Source organism: Homalodisca vitripennis, chromosome 3, assembly GCF_021130785.1.
Source record: "Homalodisca vitripennis isolate AUS2020 chromosome 3, UT_GWSS_2.1, whole genome shotgun sequence".
NCBI classification, from domain to species: Eukaryota; Metazoa; Arthropoda; class Insecta; order Hemiptera; family Cicadellidae; genus Homalodisca; species Homalodisca vitripennis.
The window spans coordinates 120,275,381-120,300,711 of NC_060209.1; the positions used below are offsets into that span (position 1 = coordinate 120,275,381).

A 25,331-nucleotide genomic window follows, 5' to 3' on the forward strand; every position below is an offset into this window, starting at 1 on the left:
TGTTGAGCAGCCCCAGCCAATCAGAACTACCCTCTCACAACTCACACTAGACAGATCGGTACCCTACCGTATTACTCTACTTTATTTATCTCTCTTTCATATACAATCACAGTCTCTTCTACGCTATCGTGAGAGACACAGCGAGAGGTTACAAGATGGGACATGTTGAGCAGCCCCCATTCAGTCACAGCCACCCCCTCGCAGTCTCATACTCGCCCGATCGATTCTCCATGGTAACGCTCTACTCCGGTTCTTACTCCCACTCGCTCAGTTCTAACAATCGGCTTTATTATCGTCAATTCATTAATTAACGATCTGGAATGGCGACAATTATCTTGAAGTGTACTGTTTGTTGTTATTCAATACTATTGTAGTTGTCTATTCTTCTCTTTCGAGTAAAACTATTAACAGAATGTTCCATTTCAACTTATAAAAAATTAGACCATATCTGAAAGAAATTTTTTGTACTATTCTAAGTACAGTTAAAAACATAACGTTCCATTTAAACTTTAAAAAATTGGATCATGCCCGGTATAATTTTCAGTTCAGCCAATTAAAAATTAATTTAAAAAAATAAAATTAATAGTTTAAATTATATTCAATACCATACAGTTAATTATTTAGATTATACAATAGAAAACAGGCAATAGATTAACTGGTTAACCAACCACCAGTCGGTTATTTTGTAATTTGTGTCTCTGTATACTACCACTCTCCATTCATAAATGGTTGTCAAACGTTATTCCCTTAAATGAGAGCGTCCATTCATACTGATGATACGACGTAAAGGCAAGGACAAGGTGAAGGTTGTTCTCGCTAATCAACCTCAGCTCTTCATCTATATTTCTCCATAAGGATTAGCACAACCTGTGCATGGTGGGAACTGCGACTATAATTTTACTAACATTAAACAAATACTTCTTCTGGACCATATGTGTGATACTTAATAAATATTCAAGAATTTTGTGGGTTCCTCCAGAAGTAGTAGAATTCAGTAACATGAATACAGAATTTGCTCATCCACAAAGAAACAATAATCGTAAGGCATGTCTTATCTCAGACCAAACTAAGTGCGAGGAACTTATTGTTTACAATAGTCTAATGCACTCTAGAGTATTAAAAGACGTGCCAGCTACCTTTCTAATTTTATCGATGACCGAAACATATTATTGCCTATTTTTATTTCCCAAAATCATACATTTCTTATTTTATCTTTGCTGAGTGAGTTATGTTTTACAAACACTGAGCTTTGTTTTTTTTTATAGACTGAAAACTGAGTCAAGTTGTTTCGGAAGGGATTTATTTAATTGGTTAAACGTGTTGGTCATATCCGCTATAATATATTCTCTGAAGAGAATTAAAATTGCAGAGAATTAAATAGTAAAAATATGTTACAAATAATTGTAAATCATACTAAACATTTAAAATAGAACATAGCAATGTAGCATTAGCTTTGTACGACACACTCATTAAAAGAAACTAAATTCTACGAGATATCACCATATCAGTGTGGTACCGCGGATCAAAGAGCCCGTTCTACAAACATTTATAAAGGATGAGGCTATACTTCGCAGACGAATGGTCTGCCTCACCCTGAATGTGTGATTTATCACAAGTTCCCGATCCTTACAACCTCTCGTTGTGTTTCTCCTCTTAAAATATGTTCTTGTCACTATGTAAGATATTAATAAAATGACCGACAACACTAAAATTATATATTACTCTTAAAAAAATATTGTTTGTCTTCAGCATGCATAAACAAAGTTTATTCCTTGCAATATTTCTAAACCACATTCATAGTTGTGGTTGTTGCAACGTTAAAATTCTAATTTCATTGATAGCTGTTTTAACAAAACTGTAAACAGGGTGTATCAAACGTGCTTTTAGAAACTTTGTAAATGAACTCTTTTCACACAAAAAAAAAAAACTAGCTTGTATAAATATACGTCTAAAATCCTTTTCTTCGTATTACCAGTTAAAGTTTCCGTGTAATGGTTTCCTACGTACAATTTCATTTCTCTGTTCTCAGAAGACTTTCTCTCATTGTATCACATGACGATGTGTTACGAGGGAGTATTGTTTACAATTTGTCATTAGTCTGTCATTAACGTTTACAATAATACGTGTACATAAGTGAATTCAACCGTAGCAGGATAATGATTCCGTGAACAAGCGGCCTAATCTTTATGGATAGCTCCACGAATGTTAATGAATGGACGCAAGGCTATGCCACTGTCAGATAGCGTTCGCAGACTGAAGACAGCCATCCAATCTTTCATGTTGTTTAGAGACGCGTAGATGAGACAGGATCCGTATCAACAGATCATAGACTACTGGTCGAGCAACAGATCATAGACTACTGGTCGAGTAACAGATCATAGACTACTGGTCGAGCAACAGATCATAGACTACTGGTCGAGCAACGGACTTATACTACTGGTCGAGTAACAGACCATAGGCTACTCGTTGAGTAACAGACCATAGACTACTGGTCGAGCAACAGACTTATACTACTGGTCGAGTAACAAACCATAGACTAATGGTCTAGTAACATACCATAGACTACTGATCGGGCAATAGACTTATACTACTGGTCGAGTAACAAACCATAGACTAATGGTCGAGCAACAGACCATAGACTACTGGTCGAGCAACAGACTTATACTACTGGTCGAGTAACAAACCATAAGTCTACTGGTCGAGGAAGACGAAGAGTTGCTCGTACGTTTGATCAGTAAGACATGTTGTACAGACTGTCGGAGAGATCGACATCAGCACAAGCCACTTTGGTCTAACATGTTTTGCATTTCCAAACCCAATATTGAGGATACTGTACGAGCACTTCATGTATCCATTTAATTTTCTTAGCGTGCAAGGCCAATCAGAACCTATTATTTGCCGATCATTACGAGTGGTAAATCTTTGATAACTGTTTTCTTTTTTAACTGCAACTCATTGTTTATCCTTTCATTTTGCTGACGTATTGGTAACTTAAAGAAAGAACAGCTACAAAATTTCAAGAACCAACACATGTGGACCGATCAAAGTACAGAGCATGCTTGGCTAGACAACTGCATCGGATTCATATTAACCTGTAGACTGTAATTTTACGTATTTGGAAGGTCCGTACATTCTGATAGCATGCCTGTGTGCGCGGCCGATTTCCAACATTTACTAGAGGATACACATCATAAACGATGGTTAATGCATGATTGTGCTTCACCACTTTTAGTCTCCTTCTTCGAGATGCAATGACTGGTATCTGCCATGACGCATGAATCGGTAGAAAATGACCAGTTCCATGTCTTTCTCCTGAGCTCGTTCTCTCAACCGTTTGAATTGTTATCCCTGGACCATCTTAAACATTCGGCGTGTGCAGCAGACACTCGAGGTGGAGAAGATTTCATAGAAGCTTGTGGAACTGTCAGGGGTATTTGAAAGGGAGTGACAGTCCACGATCAGCGTGTGTAAGCGTGTTTAGAGGCAAGAACACATTTCGAGCATTTTATATGAATTTGTGCATTATCACAGTCATCTAAATGCAAACTTACATAAATTATTAGAAAATAAAATGCTTTCGGACATATTTTTATATAAACCATATTCTGGTTTTTGGGTAAGGAACATGTTCCGTCAATATTTTGAAAGTATATTTGAAATACACTAGGCCTATATATTTATGGAGATGTGTGATAAAAATGTGTTTAACACCTTAAGTGCGGTTCTATCTTGAGTGATAATAGATATTCTATCTAGAAAGACAGCAAACGCACCTATTATTTATTATTATTATTATTTTTTTATTATTTATTTAGTCTATAAATTGACTAATTTCTAGTTATAAATGTATACATATAGTTAGTTTAATTTTTATGAGGTTAAGTGGTAGAGAGGACTTTATAGTCCTAACTTCGCCTTTAAAAAAGACATTTTTCATTTCATTTCAAACTCAGAATGGCATCTGTCTATTATAATACATGTTGCTAAAATAACAGTTATAATCTGTTTACCTATAACTTTATATATTGAATGGATTGGTTATAACATCTTTATCTTTTCTTCACTGCCTTTTATGCACACGTTTCCAAACCTAATTTAACGGTTGCAGATTGTACCGCAATCAACAACGATCTTGTAAATACATTTTAGGAAATGTTAACTACATGTTTCAGAGAAAGATTGAAGTTTAACCGCATAGAAATATAATTTTAAAGATAATTTTGTTGTTAGTCTCGTAAGTCAGAACTAACGAGCTTATTTAGGGTCGAATACTTACTAAATAACAACCTTTTCTCTAGTCGTGTTTATAAGTATGGCTTACTTACGTGTTTTTATACAACATTAAGATTATTTTTAGCCTTTGGGTCCCCCCATTACCCCATTATAATAATGGAACAATTTAAGTTTTATAATTGTAAAATGTTATGGAATTGAGTTACAGCCTTATACACGGGTAAAAATTTGTCAATATTTATAATTTGTTTACACCACAAAGGTCCTGGAATTTTTCTTAACTCTAAAATCTTTCTGAAAACAATTGCTCTTCTAGGATCCTATTGCAATTAGCAATACTAAATTGTATGTACTATCTCCGACAAGAACACTGTGGTAAAGGTCCAACCTCAGAGTCACTATATGTGTCAGTACTTCTGCTCATTTACCGTTCTTATCCAACTCATTATTATATGATCATTGACTTTTTGTTTTTATTTTATGATTTATTATTATTGACGGAAACAAAAAAAAAACATAAAATATTCTCTGTTTTATTTGAACTGTATTTTACATGAAGAGTATTAGACTTCAGTGTTCTTTGCTGTTCCCCAATTTTCGAAACCAGTTAATCTGGCTAACTGACGATCGCTATCCTGGTGCTGCGTTTATATATTGACATTTAAAATAAACAAAGGAAAATTTCAACCACAAAATGTACAATACATATTATTACTATTATCTACATAAATAAGGAATGTTTCGTTAAAAGCGGTGAATTCCCTCTATAACTTTCGGAGTATTAGCTGATTTGTTTTAAAAGGCATGCACATTAAAGTTCAAAATGAAATAAAGAAGAACAAAAACGAGTGAAACCGAGGAGTTTTTTTTTTTTTTTTTTTCTTATAACGGGCTTCTAACAGGCAAAATACATCTCCGGAATTACTTCCAAATTATGAGCAATTTCAACCCTCGTTTACTGAATTATAAGGGTGTGAGAGTGTTTGAGGTTTAACGTTGTTCTTACGGTCGGTTACTGCCGTTACTGAGTTTGGGTGTACTATATACAGTACGACATATCTGTGCAAGGTTAGCCGTTTCGCTATATTATTTATTAATATTATAAAGATATATCAACTAACAATTTTAATACTTGAGTATTACAAGAAACTAATCTTTCATACTCCTGCGAAGTTTAAACAATTCATATCAGACTAAGTGCATTAAACCACAATTTATTTGCATCAACCTAGGCTTGCAATGGTATGTGTTCAAAAATTCAGAGCCTGAAAAAACGGGTTGAAAAGGAAAAATACATAAATAATGTAGTATTTTGAGTGTGTTATCCAACTAATTAATACAAAGATTTTCACATATTTCTGAATGGGATGTCACATTAATTTACTGAAAACTGACGTATCGTTAAATTTATGGAAAACTTAAAATTAACAAAGCGTTAAAGAATAATTCCAATAACTAAACTGAATTTAAAGATTTTTTAACGTAGTAGAGGTATATCTTTCCCTACTGGACCCGCATATGGTCCGTAACTCATGTTATGTTGAAAAAGTAAGTATTTGGAAACAACTGAGTGGGGTGTCGATTTGAAGTTTTGGTGTTGGTTAGGTGGGGTGTATTGTGGGGGGTTCCCTTTGAATCTAAATGATTGAAGCTTCTGATTTTTGAAGCTATAAAAATGTGTGAGCATCGAAACCTAAAAATAAGTGTTTAATATTGAGGAAAATAATATTTTAAACGTATTCAATCGATAAATCTTTGAAGTTCATAACAGGAATAAAAACTGTTGGGCACTACTCTGGATGAGCAAACCCACTCAGGTTTTGAGGGCGAAGGTTGATAAAACGCGTGGGCAGAGCAAGTCAACATTATTTTACTAAATGTCATCGAGTGGGGCCTAAATTAAGAGGATTTTTTCGAACTATAGGTTCCTTACGTTTGTTCCGTATTGATAATATTAATTCTACTCAAACACTTCAATAATGTTGTAGTTTTTTAATGCTTTATGTTAAAAAAAACCATTATCAGCTCACATCCTAATCAAAATTATTGTTATTTTAAATAAACATACAATTAAAGTTATTACATATACATAACAGATTTAGATTAAACGATTGTTGGATAAACAATAAATTCATTAGTTTTGTAAATCTTTGCATATACCAAAATGTGTTGCAATGTAAGACAAACACTAGAATAATTAATCAAAAGGTTGCCATGTGAACGTAATGACAACAAACTACACGGTATGAACACAACAAACCACGCTACATCTTCCTTAATCTAAAAAAATAACCACTAGTCGTATACACAAACTTATATTATCATTCACAACCCCGTCAAATATTTCACTGCTTTATACCATCACAGCATTACATAGAGTAAAGTCATCTTTCTATTGAAAACTCGTGACACTGACAACATCGACTTCTTCACAGTGTCAAGCGAAGTAAAATACTCTTCACTGCAGAAGTACAATGGTAGAGGGCAAACAAAAAGGGGTTGTCGGACAGAGAACACATCAGCGCCGCCACTAGTCATGGCATTCTTATTGAAATTTGCAAAAACGAGGCCAGAACGAAATGTGATAGACGACCTTTGATGCGACCTTTCACGATCACAGCGCGGTGAGCGACGAGCGACCACAATACATCTACCTTCTCCCCCCCACCACTCTCTCACTCTCTCACGACACGACGACGCGACGTCATAAAGTGTGATGATGCTAGTGGTACAGTAATGCAAACAGGAGCGCTATACAAAGTCATGAGTATGATTCTCACCGCAATGTGCGCATCGCTTGAGCACATAAATGTTCGTCTGACAAGATATGTCCACTCCGGTCACCGATTACCTGAGCTATGTGACAAAAAGCTAAGTAGTCTGTAAGCTAATAAAGTGATAGCACTACAGAGGCCGAATGTCAATAAATTATCAGTGTCATAAAAGTAGTGACTGATAATAGTGTATATTGTCATATACTAGTGTACAATAGTGTTGATTGCTGGCCATCAAAACTGTGTAGGATGGTCGAGTATATTCCTACCATTATATGATGCATGAAGTGTAATATTGCAGAAGGAATAAAGATATTTTCATTTTCAAAAATAAAATATTTTTACAACAAAAACGTATTTTTCACAAAAAATACAATAGTTTGCATTTTATTATAATAAAATCTTAACCAATATTTATAATAATTTATAATTATTACAAACAAAACAAAACTATAGTCCACAAAATCAGATATCACAATTAATTAAGAACACAGAATGTTCTACCATAACCAAATAATAATTTATATAACCGCCTGATGTTCTCTGCTCTGTTCAGAAAAAACATACGACTCATAAAAATCATCGCAGATAAAAATATTAACCACTTGAAAAGATAGAGTTGTGGTTAAGCACAAAGTTTAGCTAATGAACACAAACTGCTTCCTGATTAATACAGGATGTACTGTAAGTGGTGATTTGGACTGATTAAGGGGCTTCGGAGTTGTGGAAAAGTCATAGTAGAGTTTTGTTACAATACGTTATTTCTTAAAATGTAGTAAATATAATTAATAGATTCTGTGTGTTAATACATCCGTCAATAAATTCAGAGCGAGTACACTTTTATTTACAGTACCGGGGGTAACGTTCATCACGCAGTTAACAAAGTCTTAAATCTGGAATTCTTGCCAGAAATAAGGTCCATAATATACCGAGGGATTAAACTGTTTCGCAATAAACTGCAATAGTATAGCATTAGCAATAAAGGATTGCGAGCAAGAGCTAGGTAATCGCCTTGCACGCACGCACGCACGTACACACGCGCGCGCGCGCACACACACACACACACACACACACACACACACACACACACACACACACACACACACACACACACACACACACACACACACACACGAGCGCAGAGGGATGGGCCAGCCAGACATCTGCCGTTTTCCGTCCCGGGTTATTCAGTAACGTCTTGGACTCAATGATTAAAAATCTGATAACAGAAATCTGGGTTTGATTGAGAAAGTGCATTCAATAAACTAACAGGGCGGAAACACGGTCTGCTTGTATTTTTGCACAACTACTTGGGCTACAATTGCAATCACTATTTGCTTATAGTATGGGAAGGTAGGAAGGATCTACCGAGGGAGCATTAGTTGAATCCAACTATGACGGGTTTAGTTGAATCCACAAAGGATTGAATTAAATCCTTTTTCTCATTTTATCATTCTTATTCGTCGTTTTACTTTCTAACAACTAGTTGTAGTACAATTAAAACAAATAGTACCTGCACAAGCGAGCACCGCAACTAATGTATATCACTTTATACAAAAGCGGAACGTTTAATTACTCTATTTGCAAGGTCAACAAAAGTCTCACAGACAAAAAGTTACATACGATAACCCTGGTTCGGCGAGTTAGATAGGCGGAAATCAGCTCACGAAACACTAGAGGCCATTGGTTCTATGATAACCAGAACCACACTGAGCAAGATTAGATTCTACAGTAACCGATCTTGGACTTGAAAGTGGGCAAGGCACACAGAATCTGCGCGTTTCATCACATATTCCCGGCAAAGTTCAGATTACTTTAACTGAATTGAGTTAATTGTACATGTTTTTCATAGTTACGATTAAATTGTTTATTGAAAGTAACTTTATTACATTACAGTAGTGCAAACGTTATTATTACCGTGAATAAATGCACAAGTTTAGTTGAACTTTTGTCCGTTCAGTTGCGCACTTATAAACTGTGCTTGTATATGTAATTTTGCAGTACATCGAAACCAACATATCTTAATTTGTTCTAATTTATTTATTTCTAGAGTGTCTGATACTTTTGTTTCATTCACAGTGCACTCTGGTAAATACTCGACTTCTCTCATCAGTCAGTGGTAACACAAAATGTCTACTGTACCACATGTTATTCAATAACTGGTTCATAAAGCGTCCTTTCGACCACTGTAATTTAACTTCAGGTTCGACCGTCGTGGTTACCGATATTATTTCATGCGCAGTAGTATAATTTCATTTTCAGTTCACGTATGTTCGCGTGCAGAAGTAATTCTAAAATAAAATTAAAGATAAAAATCACATCTGAACCATTGTACTTTTATATTCAGGAAGACACTGACTTTCTTTATTGTTAAAAGTGACAAGTTCTCACGGGGTAACCTTGGAGTGTAACGTGCTTGTGGAGAGCTCGGAGAGCCCAGGCGTGACAATGAGCTGTAAGCGTGAGAGCGGGGCGTGGCTGGACAGTGGAATGTCTACTCTACATTGCCGTAGCGTGTTGCAGGAAATCAGAGTGTACCAGGAGAGCATAGTGCGAGTGGAGCCAAGTAACGTGCTCATGGAGAGCTCGGAGAGCCCAGGTGTGACAATGAGCTGTGAGCGTGAGAGCGAGGGCGTGGTTGGAGAGTGGAATGTCTACTCTACATTGTCGTAGCGTGTTGCAGGAAATCAGAGTGTACCAGGAGAGCATAGTGAGAGTGGAGCCAAGTAACGTGCTCATGGAGAGCTCGGAGAGCCCAGGTGTGACAATGAGCTGTGAGCGTGAGAGCGAGGGCGTGGTTGGAGAGTGGAATGTCTACTCTACATTGTCGTAGAGTGTTGCAGGAAATCAGAGTGTACCAGGAGAGCATAGTGCGAGTGGAGCAAAGTTCAAGGGACGCAACGACGAGAACCGGTCGGGCCGGTGTCCTTCACACACTTGATTGCACAACTACGCGCCATGCCGCCTGGCACCGCGCTATGCCGCCGAAACATCGCCCCGGGCCGGCCCAGGGTCCCAGCCTCCAGACCGGCCACGCACTGTCTCTCTTGCAGATGTTTGCCAATCACAACATCTCCGAAAGTGTATTAACAGTTTCATCTTGCTAAATAATTCCATATTTATATTTGATTACTTCGAAAATAATAAATCACACATTACAAAACAGCCTTGTAGGACTTATTAAAGACCGTTATACAGTTAGTGTTCTCCACATTATTATACTAGTATTTAATAACAGCATAATTACTGTAGAGAAGGTAAAAGTTACCTCATAACAAAAATGTGTGCTCCATATATTATCAACGGATTTATTCCCGACTTCAGCGAACCAAAGAGAGTAGAACCATTTAAATTATATAGCTATATAAGGTGCTGTCCCTAGTAGCTGAATGGCTAGTGTTTCAGATTTTTGTATCACGGACCCAGGGTTCGAACCCGGGTTTGAGTACGGCATTTTCGCGCAAAACAAATAATCATCAGGGCCTAGCCTGAAGTAATGTGATTAAGTGTTCCACGCTAACCCTTGAGATCGCCAAGGTAACAGATTCTTTAAGTGTACTACAGAAAGTAGGTTATTTGAAAGGATAACAGGATTGAGCATCTATCCTCGAAACGTAATTTTCTGTATTTGTAACATAAAAATGATATCAGTATTTTAATAAGAGTAATAGGTAGAATTTATATAAAGACGCAAAGGACGCATGCGTTAAGCGTCCTGCCCTCCCTTTTATAACCGCTCAAAACCCTAAAATTCTTCCCATCACTACGGTACAATAATCGCATTTTCAGTTATAAACTGGCGTATGAAACTTGTAATTGATGTTTGATTTTACGCTAAGAAGCTTATTTGTGATGGGTAAGCTCAGAAGTATAGACTAGGGAGTAGGGGTAAGTTGTTGTAAGAAGGGAGACTATCGAGGCTGGCTGCCTCTTACAATCTACGTCTGTGATTACTCGATCAGACACTACAGGTGTCACATGCTCAGATTCATAAGGCAAGAAGAAGCTAACTGTAATTACACCTCGACATGGCCGGGAACACACACACCAGAGACCATACATGGCATGTGACATAAACGCACGAAATAAAACAATGGTCCCTGCGATGGCGATAAGATAGCTTGGCATGAATAATATGCAAGGGTACCACCACAGAAAAGTTAAAAGCGTCTCACTGTAACACTGTTGACAGCGCAATCTGACGGTCAGACTTAGAAACTAACACTTGAGGGACATAACGCATCATTAGCGAATTCCTTTGGCTGGTCCTAGTCACTAACCTCGGCGAGAATTCTGGGTTTCGACTGTCCGGTTCGTGGTAGATTCACCGTAAACTACAAAAAAATTGACTACAAAAATTAAAATAAATGCTCATGTCGATTTTTGTGACAAATTCTTAGAATCAATTATTTTTAACGTATATGCTAAATACTATCTACTTCTTCGTACTATTGAAATGTAGAATTTCCTAAACGTCACCCTTCCGTCAATATACCCAGTCTCACGACTCACGGCAGATCGATGTCACGTACCTGGTGGTGCCGGTATGTCAAGCTTCTACTACTAGAATGTAGCCTACAAACCAACATGAATGATTTTCCTGTTGGAGGACCTGGTTACTATTAACCATTGTGAGACCAGACGAGTTCCGAACTAACATGTAATAATCCTGTATGTGTGTATGTACCTACATTTCCATAAATAATCCAGGAGCCAAGAGCCAATTTTCATTATTGAAGTACATAACCTGATTTGTTTTTAAATCGATAGAAAAATCTCCCCCAAAAAATAAATCAATCGTCAGCCGTGCTAGTCTCGGAGGTCGAAATAGGAGGGTATCAAAAGGGTCCAAAATAAACCCTTTGGTAATTTTTTCTTAGATCATGTTTTTCTTAGCTGAACACACTTAAATTAAATCGCCAGATGCGTATATGAATGTTAAATCAGCTTCAGCTAACTATATCAATACTTTTAAAGTGACGACTATCTGCCTTTTTGTCTAGTTGTCTAGAACTATGATATAAATTAATTATTATTTATGTTTCTGGTGGTCGGTTATAAGTGCAAAATTGGGGAAAGTATAGTCTGAGGGAAAATTATAGTTTTATATTTTGAACCCTTTTGATACTCATTTCGACCTTCACCAAAATTAGCATGGCATAGACCAATTTCTTTCTTAACAAATTCCACTGTCGATGTCAAGAAAAATCGGTTGTGTGACTAAATAGTGCAATTTGGCTATCGGCTTGAAGAGTAAAAGATTTTGATCTAGATTATAATTTTAACGCTTTTAGTCGCACCTCTGCAACACTTACATATATGGTATATATGTGGAGCTTGAAAAATAATTGTACATTTCTTTCATCTTGTACATGTTTAGGTAATAATAATTATAAACGCTTGTTCTCATCACCACTATACCGAAAGAACGTATTGTCGATAGTAAAAGTAGTTCTGAGTACCGAAAGAGGCATTTTCCCGGGCTAGAACGGGAAAACAGCTGTAAATATTTTCCGTACAGCTAGCAGTTACATATTCTAACTCTAGTTCCGCTAGTAGCTTATTACATTAGTAGTAGTAACGAACATTAGCCAAATCAGCGGTTCTTATAGTTATCAATATCAAAGTGATAACGAAGCTGCAAAACACATGTTTCATTATTTTGTGTTAATGTCCAATGTATGCAATCCTGATAAAATGTCTGATGAAGATTTAGTTGTTACATTACAATTCATTGTAAAATAATTGTTGAAGTAAAGTTGCAAATGCTAATAAAGGAAGTATGACTTTTTGAGTAATAAACAAGTAATATTTTTATTGGTAGTAAATAAATAATATTCAAAAAGTATTGTTCATAACACGTGGGTATCTTTAGTGTTTTCCAATCTGTCCGAACTGCCTTTTTCCCAATTAAGTACCTTATGTACAATTTAAATATTATACATATACTAGTTTTGAGTGGCTAACAATCAACGCCGAAAGAAGCTTATGTTCAGAAAGAAATATGATATGACAAGCTGTATAGTGAAATTGGCGATAGTGTCACCAACAGTCGATGGGAACATTGACAACATTGAAAGTGCGATCACGATTGGACGCACGCGACATTGTTACGTCACGTCAACCGCTACGCTGTCTAGGAATGTTGGACATGAGCCAAACACCCTGCGAATAATCAGAGATGAAAGCTCAAGGTGAAGGTGGCCGTGAAATTGTGAGAACTAACTGGTAGCGGAATATCGTGATGGCCTCTGATGCTGAAGTGGACGAAGATGGATGTTGACAGCCAGAAATGGAATAGGAAAGAGACCAAGATGGATGGTACCCGATGTTACCCGATTCACTTCCTCGCACTACAAAAGACGAATGAAGCTGACGTTGGTTGCTTCATTACCATCGATTTTGTTTTTAATGTTTAATTTATTTTAAAATTTAGAGATTTATAGATTAGCCTAGAGTTAGTCTATTTAGTACATATGTGTAGATAAAATTCTACGAAAATAATAAGCGTTTCAAATATATTACACCACAGGAATGGAAAGAGTTCCTCGCATCGCTTACAAATTTCAAATTCTTAAATAATTATTTTAATTAAATTTGTTTCATTGTATACATATTTTATTGTTGGGCTGTGCTAATATTTATAATCCTATCCTCCATCGTCATTACAGTATTATATTTTACCTTACAAATTGAAAATAGTTAAAAGAATTCGATTGAAAAAGCATACATTTTCATCTTAGGCCTGCAAGTACGATAGCGCTATATCACGTCTGGCGACCGTCCTCCCTCTCGGCATCAGATATGTAGCCCCGATTCCTCTTACCGTTCACACGCGTAAGACACTAGTTGCAATCATCGCACTATAAAACAACTAACGCCAACATTACCGGCAAAGTGATCATGCCCAATAACACCAATAAAACGGCAGTTATTGGGCATTGTTAATTTCTCTTTATACAGAACTAGCCTGAACAATTGCGACTATCTTTATACTCGACCACATTTGGGCTTACGCGCCTCATGCGCAAACTGGTCATAAGATTTTAATTGGCTAACATGTATTATTGCGCACATTTTCCAGCAGCCTAATAAATTGGCTAATAAATAAATGTTCAAAGCATATTGTGGAGGCAGTGATCAAATGAAGTTATCTCAATAAATTTCAAAGTAGGAGTCTTTCCCTTAAGAAAATCTTTATTACGTAAATAACTATCAGTCTGTCTTTACTTTACCCGTATTTAGCAAACTATTCAAAAACTGGTTATTGTCACGAATGCTAAATTCTTTGAAGAAACACAAGCTTTCTTCTTGGTGGTTCTGACCAATTTCGTTTCAGAACGAGAAAATAGAAAATTGACACAACAATGAATCTTATCGATATGGTTTTATGAGGGATACAAGGTCTTACTCACACAATTAGTGTGTTGTTTCTTTACCTTTTATAGCGCATTAGACTTGTGACAACAGAATATCGCTTTTCAAATTATAATCCCACGGCATCCAAGGCGTGCTTTTATGGACTAGTTAATTTCAGATCCATAGATCAGGTCGTCCAAATTTAGAATCAATTTCAAAACCTACTGCACTGAGCTATGAAGTCTCCCAGGGACCAACACTCAGTCCAATTCTTTACCTGAAATATAGCAATGTTAGTTGAATCATCAATACTTGAAGGAAAGCTTGTGCTGTACGCCGATGACACGACTCTCTGTTTTAGATATACCTAAAAACAAAGTTTGGGATTACATGCTTTTGTTGATCTTAAGAATTGTGTCCAACATTTCAATAGGCTTAATCTTCAAAAAAACTCATCAAAGTTTAAATATCCTGAACTTTTCAATGTACTCTATAAACATTGAGAGTGGTCCTGCCTATGGTTGCAAGATACATTATTGGATGAGGTCTATTCTTCAAAGTTCCTTGGAATACACCTTAATGGAGAACTGACAAGGAATAAAATCACACTGATCATGTTTGTGGCTAATTATCCTCAGGAATCTGTTTCTTAACATCTATGGCAAAACTATAGTTTAATTTATCCAAACCTTTCCAATCGTATTGTGGGGAGCTGTGCAAATAAACATTTTATTAACGATTTCAAACAATAAAAAACAATCAATTTGCCTTATCGCAAATTCGAACTTCAGAGAGTTGAGTATGCTAGTGTTTAAAAATTGGCAACTGTTGACTTTGCCATGTCTCTATATCTTAGAAACGAAATTTTGTTCGTCTAAATGTGCCTTGACCAGAGGACGACACATACATGAATATGTGACAAGAGGCAGAGATAAGTACCGTACGTGGATGCACAGAACGGTGGTTTATGAACGTATGCCTATACAGGCAGTGTTCATTTTATAAACAGGTTGCCAAACTCGATTAAAAATTCCTCAGCGTCCAAGGTGTTAATAACTCGTCTCAAACTCTGCCTGGCGTCAAACGTCTTTTACAAATTGACGAGTTTTTGGAATTTGACTGGGAGCCACGCAGTGAGGAAACTAACTGCGCTGGAAATGTGTGTACTGTAATTGGCAGGAAATGAATGGGATATGAATGTTGTAAGTTTGAATGTGACTTTGATGTGGGGTGAGTGTAAAATTTTTAGATTTAACAAATGGTGTTTGTTATACAATGTATACTGTAGATTTCAACTAAAAGATTAGATTTTATTACTGGGAATAGAGTATTCGCACTCGCAACTATCAATGGATAAACCATGTGTTCGAGAATAGCAGCTGATAAGTGCCTAGAGTCGCTATAAATTAGATTACGGTCGGTGGCTAGCGGCACAACTGTTTCTATGCGACAATATCATAGTACTTCCCAGTATAAAAAGCTCCATTTAAAAAACATGCATTAACCCGCAGCGGTACAACTTTTGGCTAAGCCGCTAGGGGCGCGGTGTTAGCCACCAGCCGCACTAGTCCAATAGGGTCTAATACAATCACATTTTAAACAACAAAACGAAGTTAGCAGCGTAAATCAGCGGCCTGGTGTAATATGGGCCTAAAAGTGACATCTTCGATACCTTAGCATCAATCAAAGCTGCTGGCTTTGGAGGCACCGATAGAAGCACGGTCTTTGAGACGTCGGGCTTTGAATTTGAGTTAGAGGTAGGTTCAAATACTGCCTATAACCGCGGCAATGTTTTCAGTACCACCGACTTGTACTGCGTCAACTATCCTCCTTATTCTGATTTGCTAGGATCATCGCACAAGCTAATTGGCCCATGAGAATAGGCAGAAGAAGGCTTAAAATGGGATCGGTCTATCCTTAAAAAACCTTCGACACACCGCAATACTTATATCGAATATGACATCCTCTGTATTATTATTATAAATCAGTTTATTCGGATCTGTAAGAATTGCAGACAACCCCCAGCCATATAGCCTGTGCTTTGGAGGCAGTGAGTGAGAGACAACTGCACTTCCTCTGAGTAAAATGCCATCAATGAATATCGCTCAACTCTTAGTGGGCCTAATTCGTTTTGTAAACAATATTGTAAGTCTCCCACTCGTGTGTCATGTTGTTTGTAGTTATTGTTTATGAACTTAAAGTCGTGTGTTCACTTGCTATTTCACACACACTTGACAGATACATTATGGCACTGACTGGAATTCTTTCTGACAATAATTCTAGAAGCTGGCCCGTTTAAGTGTTGCACAGACACTAAGTACACGTCTTCATGTCAGTGACTGGCTAGTATTTTGTTGTGGATAAACATGCGCGTGCTGCTTAAGGTGTACACGAGGTTTGTTAGGAACTTGCGATACTCATTCCAGACATGTCGATTATGCTAAAACGTTTGCAATCTCGAAGCGACTCACGCTCCCCACTGCCATCGCGATGTCTAAAGACGTGACATTGACGCAATTTCGACCGCACTGCCCAGATAGTAGTAGGACTAACACGTTTCTCTCACAATGGAACATTTATCATGGAAACGCTTCTATATCCTCAGATAAGCTACTTTTAATACTTCACGGGAAATTGACGGTGGAAGGGATTTTTAATCATTAACAATAAGAAAGTTATTAAGGTGGTGCTATACGTTTTTTCTATAATTCTTGGCTACCCCTTTAACATTTTTACGATCATTCTATGAGGAGTGATAGACATTTGAAACAAAATTAAGATTAATCTTATGATAAGGCTTAAATAAAAAATAGTTGAAGATACGGATGTGAAATATTTACAGTATATATATATATATATATATATATATATATATATATATATATATATATATATACTGTTATGTTTAATTACATCTTAAGTCATGATAATGTCACTACCTAATAATACTGTAGCCCATGTACATAGTTACAATAGTTTTACATTTTTATTTTTAGTAATATTATTTCAGCGTGAGTATACAATTAATTGCATAAATTTCCAACTTTTACTGTCTTTAGAGAAATTATTAAAGGCTATGAATAAAAAATTTGAAAAATTCTTTTTCCAGTCCAAAATTTATTGACCACCTCAATTCAAATGAATTTAAAAGGGTTAACTCTAGCCTGATATATACCCTCGCTAATTTTGATTTGATTGAATTGCCTTGTACGTGAATTAGTTAAATACGTGTTGAATAATATCAATATTGTTTAAAGTCTTTCAATCTATTCAGATGTTATAGCAGGCGAGGACGTAGCCAGAGAGGAGGTCCATAGGGTCCGGACTCCCCCCCCCAAATTTGTAATTGTTTTAATTGCATTTTTAGTACCGGTAAACGATTAGTATTATTTAAATAATTTAGTATTACTGACATGTACTGCTGAAAGATCGTTCTCAGCACAGATACGTGTCAAAAACGTTATAAGGAACAAACCGAGGGCTTACTTTCTGTCCACTTAGGGAATATATTAGTTATCTTCATCCCCCCCCTCAATTTTTTTTCCTGACTACGTTATTTATAGCAGGGTGGATTTTTTTAAAGGCTGTATCTTTTCTCCAAATATTAGTACGCCATCTATAAGAAGTCCGTCGTGCCGTACTCTCGTTAGTTTTCATGATAAAGTGAAACTTCAAGGGCTAACTTAACACTAAACAAGGAAATCGCTCCACATTAGATAAACAAGCGGTCACGCAAGGGGCGTGGTGACCCAGCGTCACATCGGGTCGGAATCATTACAATTTAAGTGTTTTCACAGGAAAAGTCTAGCCAACTTTGTTTTAGTATTTCATCGGTTCATTCTTCTCTATACAATATCGTAATAAGAATAAAATAGTTCACCCCATTCAGGAGTTCAATAAGGTACATGGGATGTTTCATTCTTGTCAATGACAGAACGCAAACAACTTATAACTCAACTTTATGGAACAGTGTGATTAAATAGGATAAACGACCTTGTTATCAACGAGGTTAGACGACTAATTACCATAACACTACACCGGAAGTCCCACACTCTATAGATAAGCGGTGTGTCACCACCACTCTAGGAATGAGTGCTACTTCCGTGTTGCGGCCCGCATTGCTTTAAACTGTAGGCTATAATAGTAACCTGATCCATTCATCGCCGATCTCACGATCTCACTGGATATATTCGCTATCGCCTGTGTGTTTTGGTCACGTTATTTTCATCCTTAATTTCTCTGTGACGATTTATCACAGATTCCGGACATTATATCGTGCCACCTAATACGGGTTTACTATCAATCAAGACTAAATGAATAACGTAGCCTACTGATGTAAAAAGGGCGTTGAAACTGTAAAACACGAATATTACAGTAACACATGCGGCAATCAGAGGAGGAAGGATTAGAGGTCCAACCCTTCCACCCTTCCCCCACCAGAAATATACGATATTAATATTGGGGTTTCATAAGAAGGTTCCAAAGTTTCTCAACTAACCAACCAACACCCTCCTCCCCACTCCCTATTTTGTTCTTCTTGAACGTTTGTAACACATTGCGTGAAAATGAGCTGAATAATATATGGTCACGGTGTATCAAAAATGTAAAATTTCAACATTTTAAAATGTATATGCTGAATTTTCATATTCATTTCCTACATTAACCAAAGAAAACACAATCGAGTGAACGGTAGAATTATTCAGGTGTAAGACACAAAAACCTGTTTCGGGTATTATAAAGTATTGTGAAATAACAAAATAATTATTTAGATTAAGAACAATTAATAAATATACAAAAGATTACTAACACCTTCCTTATTGTTCGCATATTAAAATACTCCGTTCCTAACTTCAATTTATTGATATTATTCAGATCAAACCCAACTTAAAAATTAGATTGGTTCGTTTAATTATACAATTCATTTTTTTGTACGATTTTACGTTTGTTAAATTAGATTATTATTCAAATAGGCCTCTAAGGAATAATGCCTAAGCCTATCTTTTGAATGGCAAGGTATGTGAACTGCGGAGAAAGTAACGCGATATCCACCTGACACATTATTTCCTGTAACATGCTTGGTGGTCGCCACTGGCTGAGCCGAGATATACTACGCCCTGGTTGCTTCCCGTCCATTGCGATCATAATAATCTCGTGGTCGTGGACCCCAGACATCACTGCTCCTATAACAATGATAGGTGATCGCCGCTGACTGAGCCGAGTTATACCAATGAATACAGTATTCATTGGTTATACTACGCATTGGTTGCTTCTCGTCCATTACGACCATAATAATCTCCTGGTCGTGGACTCCAGACAACACTGCTCCTATAACAATGATAGGTGGTCGCCGGTGGCTGAGCCGAGATATACTACGCATTGGTTGCTTCTCGTCCATTGCAATCATAATAATCTCGTGGTCGTGGAATCCAGACATCACTTGCTCCTATAACAATGATTGGTGGTTGCCGCTGGCTGAGCCGAGATATACTACGCCTTGGTTGCTTCCCGTCCATTGCGATTATAATAATCTCGTCGTCGTGGACCCCAGACATCACTGCTCCTAAAACAATGATTGGTGGTCGCCGCTGGCTGAACCGAGATATACTACGCTTTGGTTGCTTCTCGTCCATTGCGATCATAATAATCTCGTGGTCGTGGACTCCAGACATCACTTGCTCCTATAACAATGATAGGTGGTCGCCGGTGGCTGAGCCGAGATATACTACGCATTGGTTGCTTCTCGTCCATTGCGATCATAATAATCTCGTGGTCGTGGAATCCAGACAGTTCTGCTCCTATAACAATGATTGGTGGTCGCCGCTGGCTGAGCCGAGATATACTACGCCTTGGTTGCTTCCCGTCCATTGCGATCATAATAATCTCGTGGTCGTGGACTCCAGACATCACTGCTCCTACAACAATGATTGGTGGTCGCCGCTGGCTGAGCCGAGATATACTACGCCTTGGTTGCTTCCCGTCCATTGCGATCATAATAATCTCGTGGTCGTGGACTCCAGACATCACTGCTCCTACAACAATGATTGGTGGTCGCCGGTGGCTGAGCCGAGATATACTACGCTTTGGTTGCTTCTCGTCCATTGCGATCATAATGATCTCGTGGTCGTGGACTCCAGACCTCACTGCTCCTATAGCAATGATTGGTGATCGCTGCTGGCTGAGCTGAGATTATACTACGCTAATGTTGATTTCCGTTCATTGAGTCTTTAATAGTCTCTTGGGCACGGACTCCATGCCGGGGACACTGCATCTAACACAATTAAATTATGTTTATTCCTATTCGCTTTATAAAATGCCGTCTTGACAATAACGCCTTAATTTGTTTTAAATGGATCTCGTCCACATGGCACACAATAACTTTAATATACAAATGAATAGCTCAGCCTTTTCGAAAACTCGAAACATCAATCCCATCCAACTTGCTTAATGCATAAACCGTGAGCATGGAATTAACAAGGAAGCCAGAACTGTATGAGGGAGGTTACCTCACTAATAGCCGTCCTGTTGTAACATACAGCCATGTCGCAGGAATAAGTCATTTACGATCGCTTACAAGCTTTTCCACAGTGTTTAAAACGTTTGTATAAAGAACAAGTATCAAACCAATGTATTAAGCTAAAAATCAATTGGACCACAGGCACGTCATTCTTTGTGTGCTTAGGTCACAGACAATATTGCAGGGATTTCGGGTACGGGGAGGAGTGAGAAATATACTTTTCGGTGACAAGTATAATTATACGCCGATTGTAAGACATTCTTCTGTGGTGAGAAACAGATTGTGCTCATGGTCACTTTCCAGGGTGCTAATGTGTCCGGTAGTCACTTTTCAATACGGATTTTTGTTATCCTTTATTCTCTTCTTAAAAAAAAAAAAATATATATATATATATATATATATATATATATATATATATATATATATATATATATAGTATAAAGCTCTGACTTTTGAATTCATAAATTAGAAATATTTTATCCTGTTGCCAGAATTTTCTAAGGTGTAGCAATAAAAATCAAAAGTATTAAATCCATTTAACTTAGTACTTTTGTGAACGCAAATGTTATATACTTTATAGTTATTTTACTCTGGTCTAAATGACATCAAGAATGCTCTAAAACTGCAGCGATCTGAGCTATTTCTCTTACTATCCAAATCCACATAGTTTTTGCTTCCGACAAAAATGCAATAAAGTAATGCATTTCATGTACTAAAAATTATTTATTAACAACTATTTCGTGCCTAATAATTACGTATTACAGTACAAACAATTACGTAGTAAAGAGAGTAATTATACATCTTATAATACAGTGAAAATATTTATATTGTTTAGCAAATTCATATTGAATTTAAAATTCCCACCTCTTTAGGATCTCATTTCAGAAGCACGGCAACATGTAAGCCTTAGATTAAATTTATATTCTAAAAGAACTTCTGTAAAAACAGCTATGATATGCGATTCAACCATCGGACACAGAAAAGTGAATAATATTGTTCTGTGTTCGACTGATTCAACAGCTTCAGGAGTTACCAGGAACATGAACAGAGTGAAGTTACCTCGCCGGCCGGGTCGGAACAGGCCAATGATTTACTCTATGACTGACTTAACAACAAAATTGAAAGTTATTACAGACGTGCTTTGTTTTTTGGTAGGGGTGGTCATAAATAAACCCATGCTAATTAAAATTGTTATCATTATGGCACAATCCGTGCAACATCGTATGGAACATAATATTCTCTTTGAAAAACACGAAATCTGTTTCCAGCAATATACGTTTGCAACAAATTTACAAACTGTACAAGTCAAAAACGTTATTAATGTTGTTACTTGTTTCATACTCTAGAATAAACGCGACTCAACGCTGTATAACGGCCAGTTATAGTACTAGTTTATAGGTTTTATGAATTAATAGAACAGTACTATCGTTAACCTCGCATGCAATACTGGTCATAATCCCCTATAAAATCTAGCACTGGAAGAAAAAAATCTACCGCTAGTTTATGGTTCCTGACAATAAATACAAGATTAGATTCTCTAGCCTTTTAGTCTTATGGACTTAGGGATAAAAGAGAGTCTCGGCTTTAATTTCAGACATAGATTATGATTGTTTGTACCCACACGACCAGACACAACAAACCGTGCGTGTGTGTAATGTATATTCCCGACTATAGTTGTCTAATATTCAGTTTCAAGCCAAGAGTGAACTATGATAATGTATCCTTTCTGAACCCTAAACTCAGAATCTTCATAAGCTGTAATTTACACTAAACAGCAACTCAAGAGCAATCTACTAGTTGGATACGATTGTGCCATTCACAAATGATTCTTCACCATCACGACAAATCTCCAACCTATAAAGACGCGTGTCTCCACTTGTGTACTCTAGCCACCGACATCACGTGGTTACGAAGCTGTTAGAAGGCACGACGCAGTCTGGACCGGTAGCCAGGTAGGGACGAACACTATCTGTGAGTATGTCGGCCAACTTTCCTCGTCCTCGCCCACTTTCACAGCCACGCTACAGGGAAAGTTACTGCCCCTCTTTATCAGTGTCTGTCGGAGAAACCCTGACACGTCTCTTCGGGCCCGAGTGCATTCAACGACCACGTCACAATGTAGGTTGTTATACTGCATCTATAGTCGTGAAATGTCACATTATGAAAAGCTAACGATGAACTGTCAGTTGTAGCTGGGTTACTGAAGCTAGTACTGCACAAGCCATGTGACACAATCCAGTTGCAGGCTACAGGTGTGAGTGTGAGTGAGTGCGATTGGTCAGGTTGTCGGCTTCAGTGGCGTGGCGGTATGTCAGGGACACTTCCGTGGTCGCACAACAATGGGCCATCAGGTTCTCCCATACCTTGTGTTGTGGCCTGCAATAGCTAAGAATACAAATTGCAATTCCATGTCTTTACAGATACGTTTTAAAACCCTTCACGCCCTGACTGGCAATTCTTGGAAATAATATTAAACTAGATTATGTTATTTTGTGGGAGAGAAAGACATTCTTATTTAAAATATCCGAATTTAAGCTTTTGGTTTTACAAAAAAACTAGAATTTGTTATTTGTGGGAGAGAAGGACATTTTTATTTAAAATATCCGAATTTAAAGCTTTTGGTTTTGCAAAATAAACTAGAATTTGTTATTTGTGGGAGAGAAGGACATTGTATTTAAAATATCCGAATTTAAGAATTTTGGTTTTACAAAATTGCTAGGAATGAAAGATATAGGCAATTCTATACGCAGTGCTCATGCTTATTCCTTAATTTCACTGTCTTCTGTAAAAGGGTTAAACATCAGGAGAGACAGTTTCCTTTTAGCCTTATTCAGCACCTCTTTATGGGACTCTGGTCTGTGCAAGGATCTATGATCGTGTTATCCTCCTTGTTATCAAAGAAAACAAGGAGGATAGTCGGTACAGTACAAGGTCGATCGATATTACTGATAAAAAGTGCAATGGTCATAGACCGGATTTAAATCTGAGCTATCTCTAACTCATATCCAAACACCCCTGGTCGCCGCCGGCTAGCCCGATGAATGAATGGAAAATATATCAATAAGCTTAGCAAAATTAATTGGGAATAAGATACACTGCGTGATGAATATGTTGGATCCTAACGTGTTTTCAATAATATTGAAATAGGTTTCGTCCCTTAATCGATGAATTTTCCAATTTGTCCGTATTGACTAAGACTTTCAGGATTGGCTAATTTCAATTTACAAATACAAATGAACCTATATCGTAAGATCTGACAAAAATAAAAAAGTCATTGTAATGTCACGTTAAAATGGGAAGAGAAGTATTAATTTTATATTTATTCATCTAGCTCCAAATTATACAAATTTACTGCCTCCATAAATTAAATCCACTCTATAATAGGCCTACAAGACATTATTTGACACTATTTTCCTTTTACCCATCTCAAATCTCTTGGTTACGATAGGTGCAGTATGTGAGAAGAACATAGAGCATCGAAGATTGTTCAAAGATTAAGCAGATGTACGCCAAATTTGAACATTTTACATTTTGACGGCATGGAAACATGCTCTACAGTGTAATATTTTGAACTTTGGTACTCGTCTCAAAGTCCTCCCGTTTGTTTTCATTATTAATGCTTTATTATGGTATTTGCGCGGCTGCAATATTGCCTTGATTCACTGTTACATTTCAAACATCTCGTAGGCTAGTTTCACAACGAGAAATTTATTTATTGTTCCGATCCTTAGTTCCACACTGTCAAGAGATGTATCTGTCCTTAATTCTAATTTTAGTTTCATTGAAAAATGTTACGGTACTTTTATTTCAACAATTAAAACACAATAACAGCTCAGCTCAACGTTTACTATATAATTAAAAAATATTCTTGAATCTATAAGAATACAAACTGTTAAAACTACCAAATATATAGAATTCATAAATCTAATTAAACAATTTCCACTCACATTTATTATTTTATAGGACTGGATTGATTATCTCGAACGATATGCGAGTTGACATCCCAGTCACTGCACGGAACAAAAACAAACAACACAACCTCCTCTGACACCACAACCCAGCTGACTGGTGATTTATCAATGCTGCCAATGCGGCGCTCACTAGCAGTGATGCAGCCCGCCCGCCCGTTCTTTAAATTTCCCTCCGAGTGCTTTAAATTCCCACCAATGTAAAAAGTTTTGTTTAACGTTGAGTTTAGCTCCAGAAATCTAACAATAATAATTTACCTTTCTTTCCTAATCTCGTAATATTTAGTAGGTAATATGTATGTACTATTCCAATTACCAATCTAATTTAACAGTACTTTTTGCTTTAGAGCATTATAACATGAAATAGGTAAAAACACCATTTTGTTGTCACTTATGTACACAGCTGCATACTTCGAACGACAGGCATATACAATCACAGGTTTCGATATTATTTATACAGGATGTCTCACGAGTAACGCGACA

The 25,331-nt window shown here is 37.0% G+C and overlaps 1 protein-coding gene across 1 annotated transcript in view; it reads right to left on the minus strand.

Annotated features, from left to right (window-relative positions):
* The window catches only part of LOC124357436 (guanine nucleotide exchange factor for Rab-3A-like), an 81,630-nt gene extending 56,686 nt beyond the window's left edge, over nucleotides 1-24,944 (minus strand). Inside the window, exon 1 of the mRNA XM_046809240.1 lies at nucleotides 24,828-24,944. The gene's annotated coding sequence lies outside the window, so the exon portion shown is untranslated. The remainder of the gene's footprint in view (nucleotides 1-24,827) is intronic.
* Nucleotides 24,945-25,331: the final 387 nt, after the last annotated feature.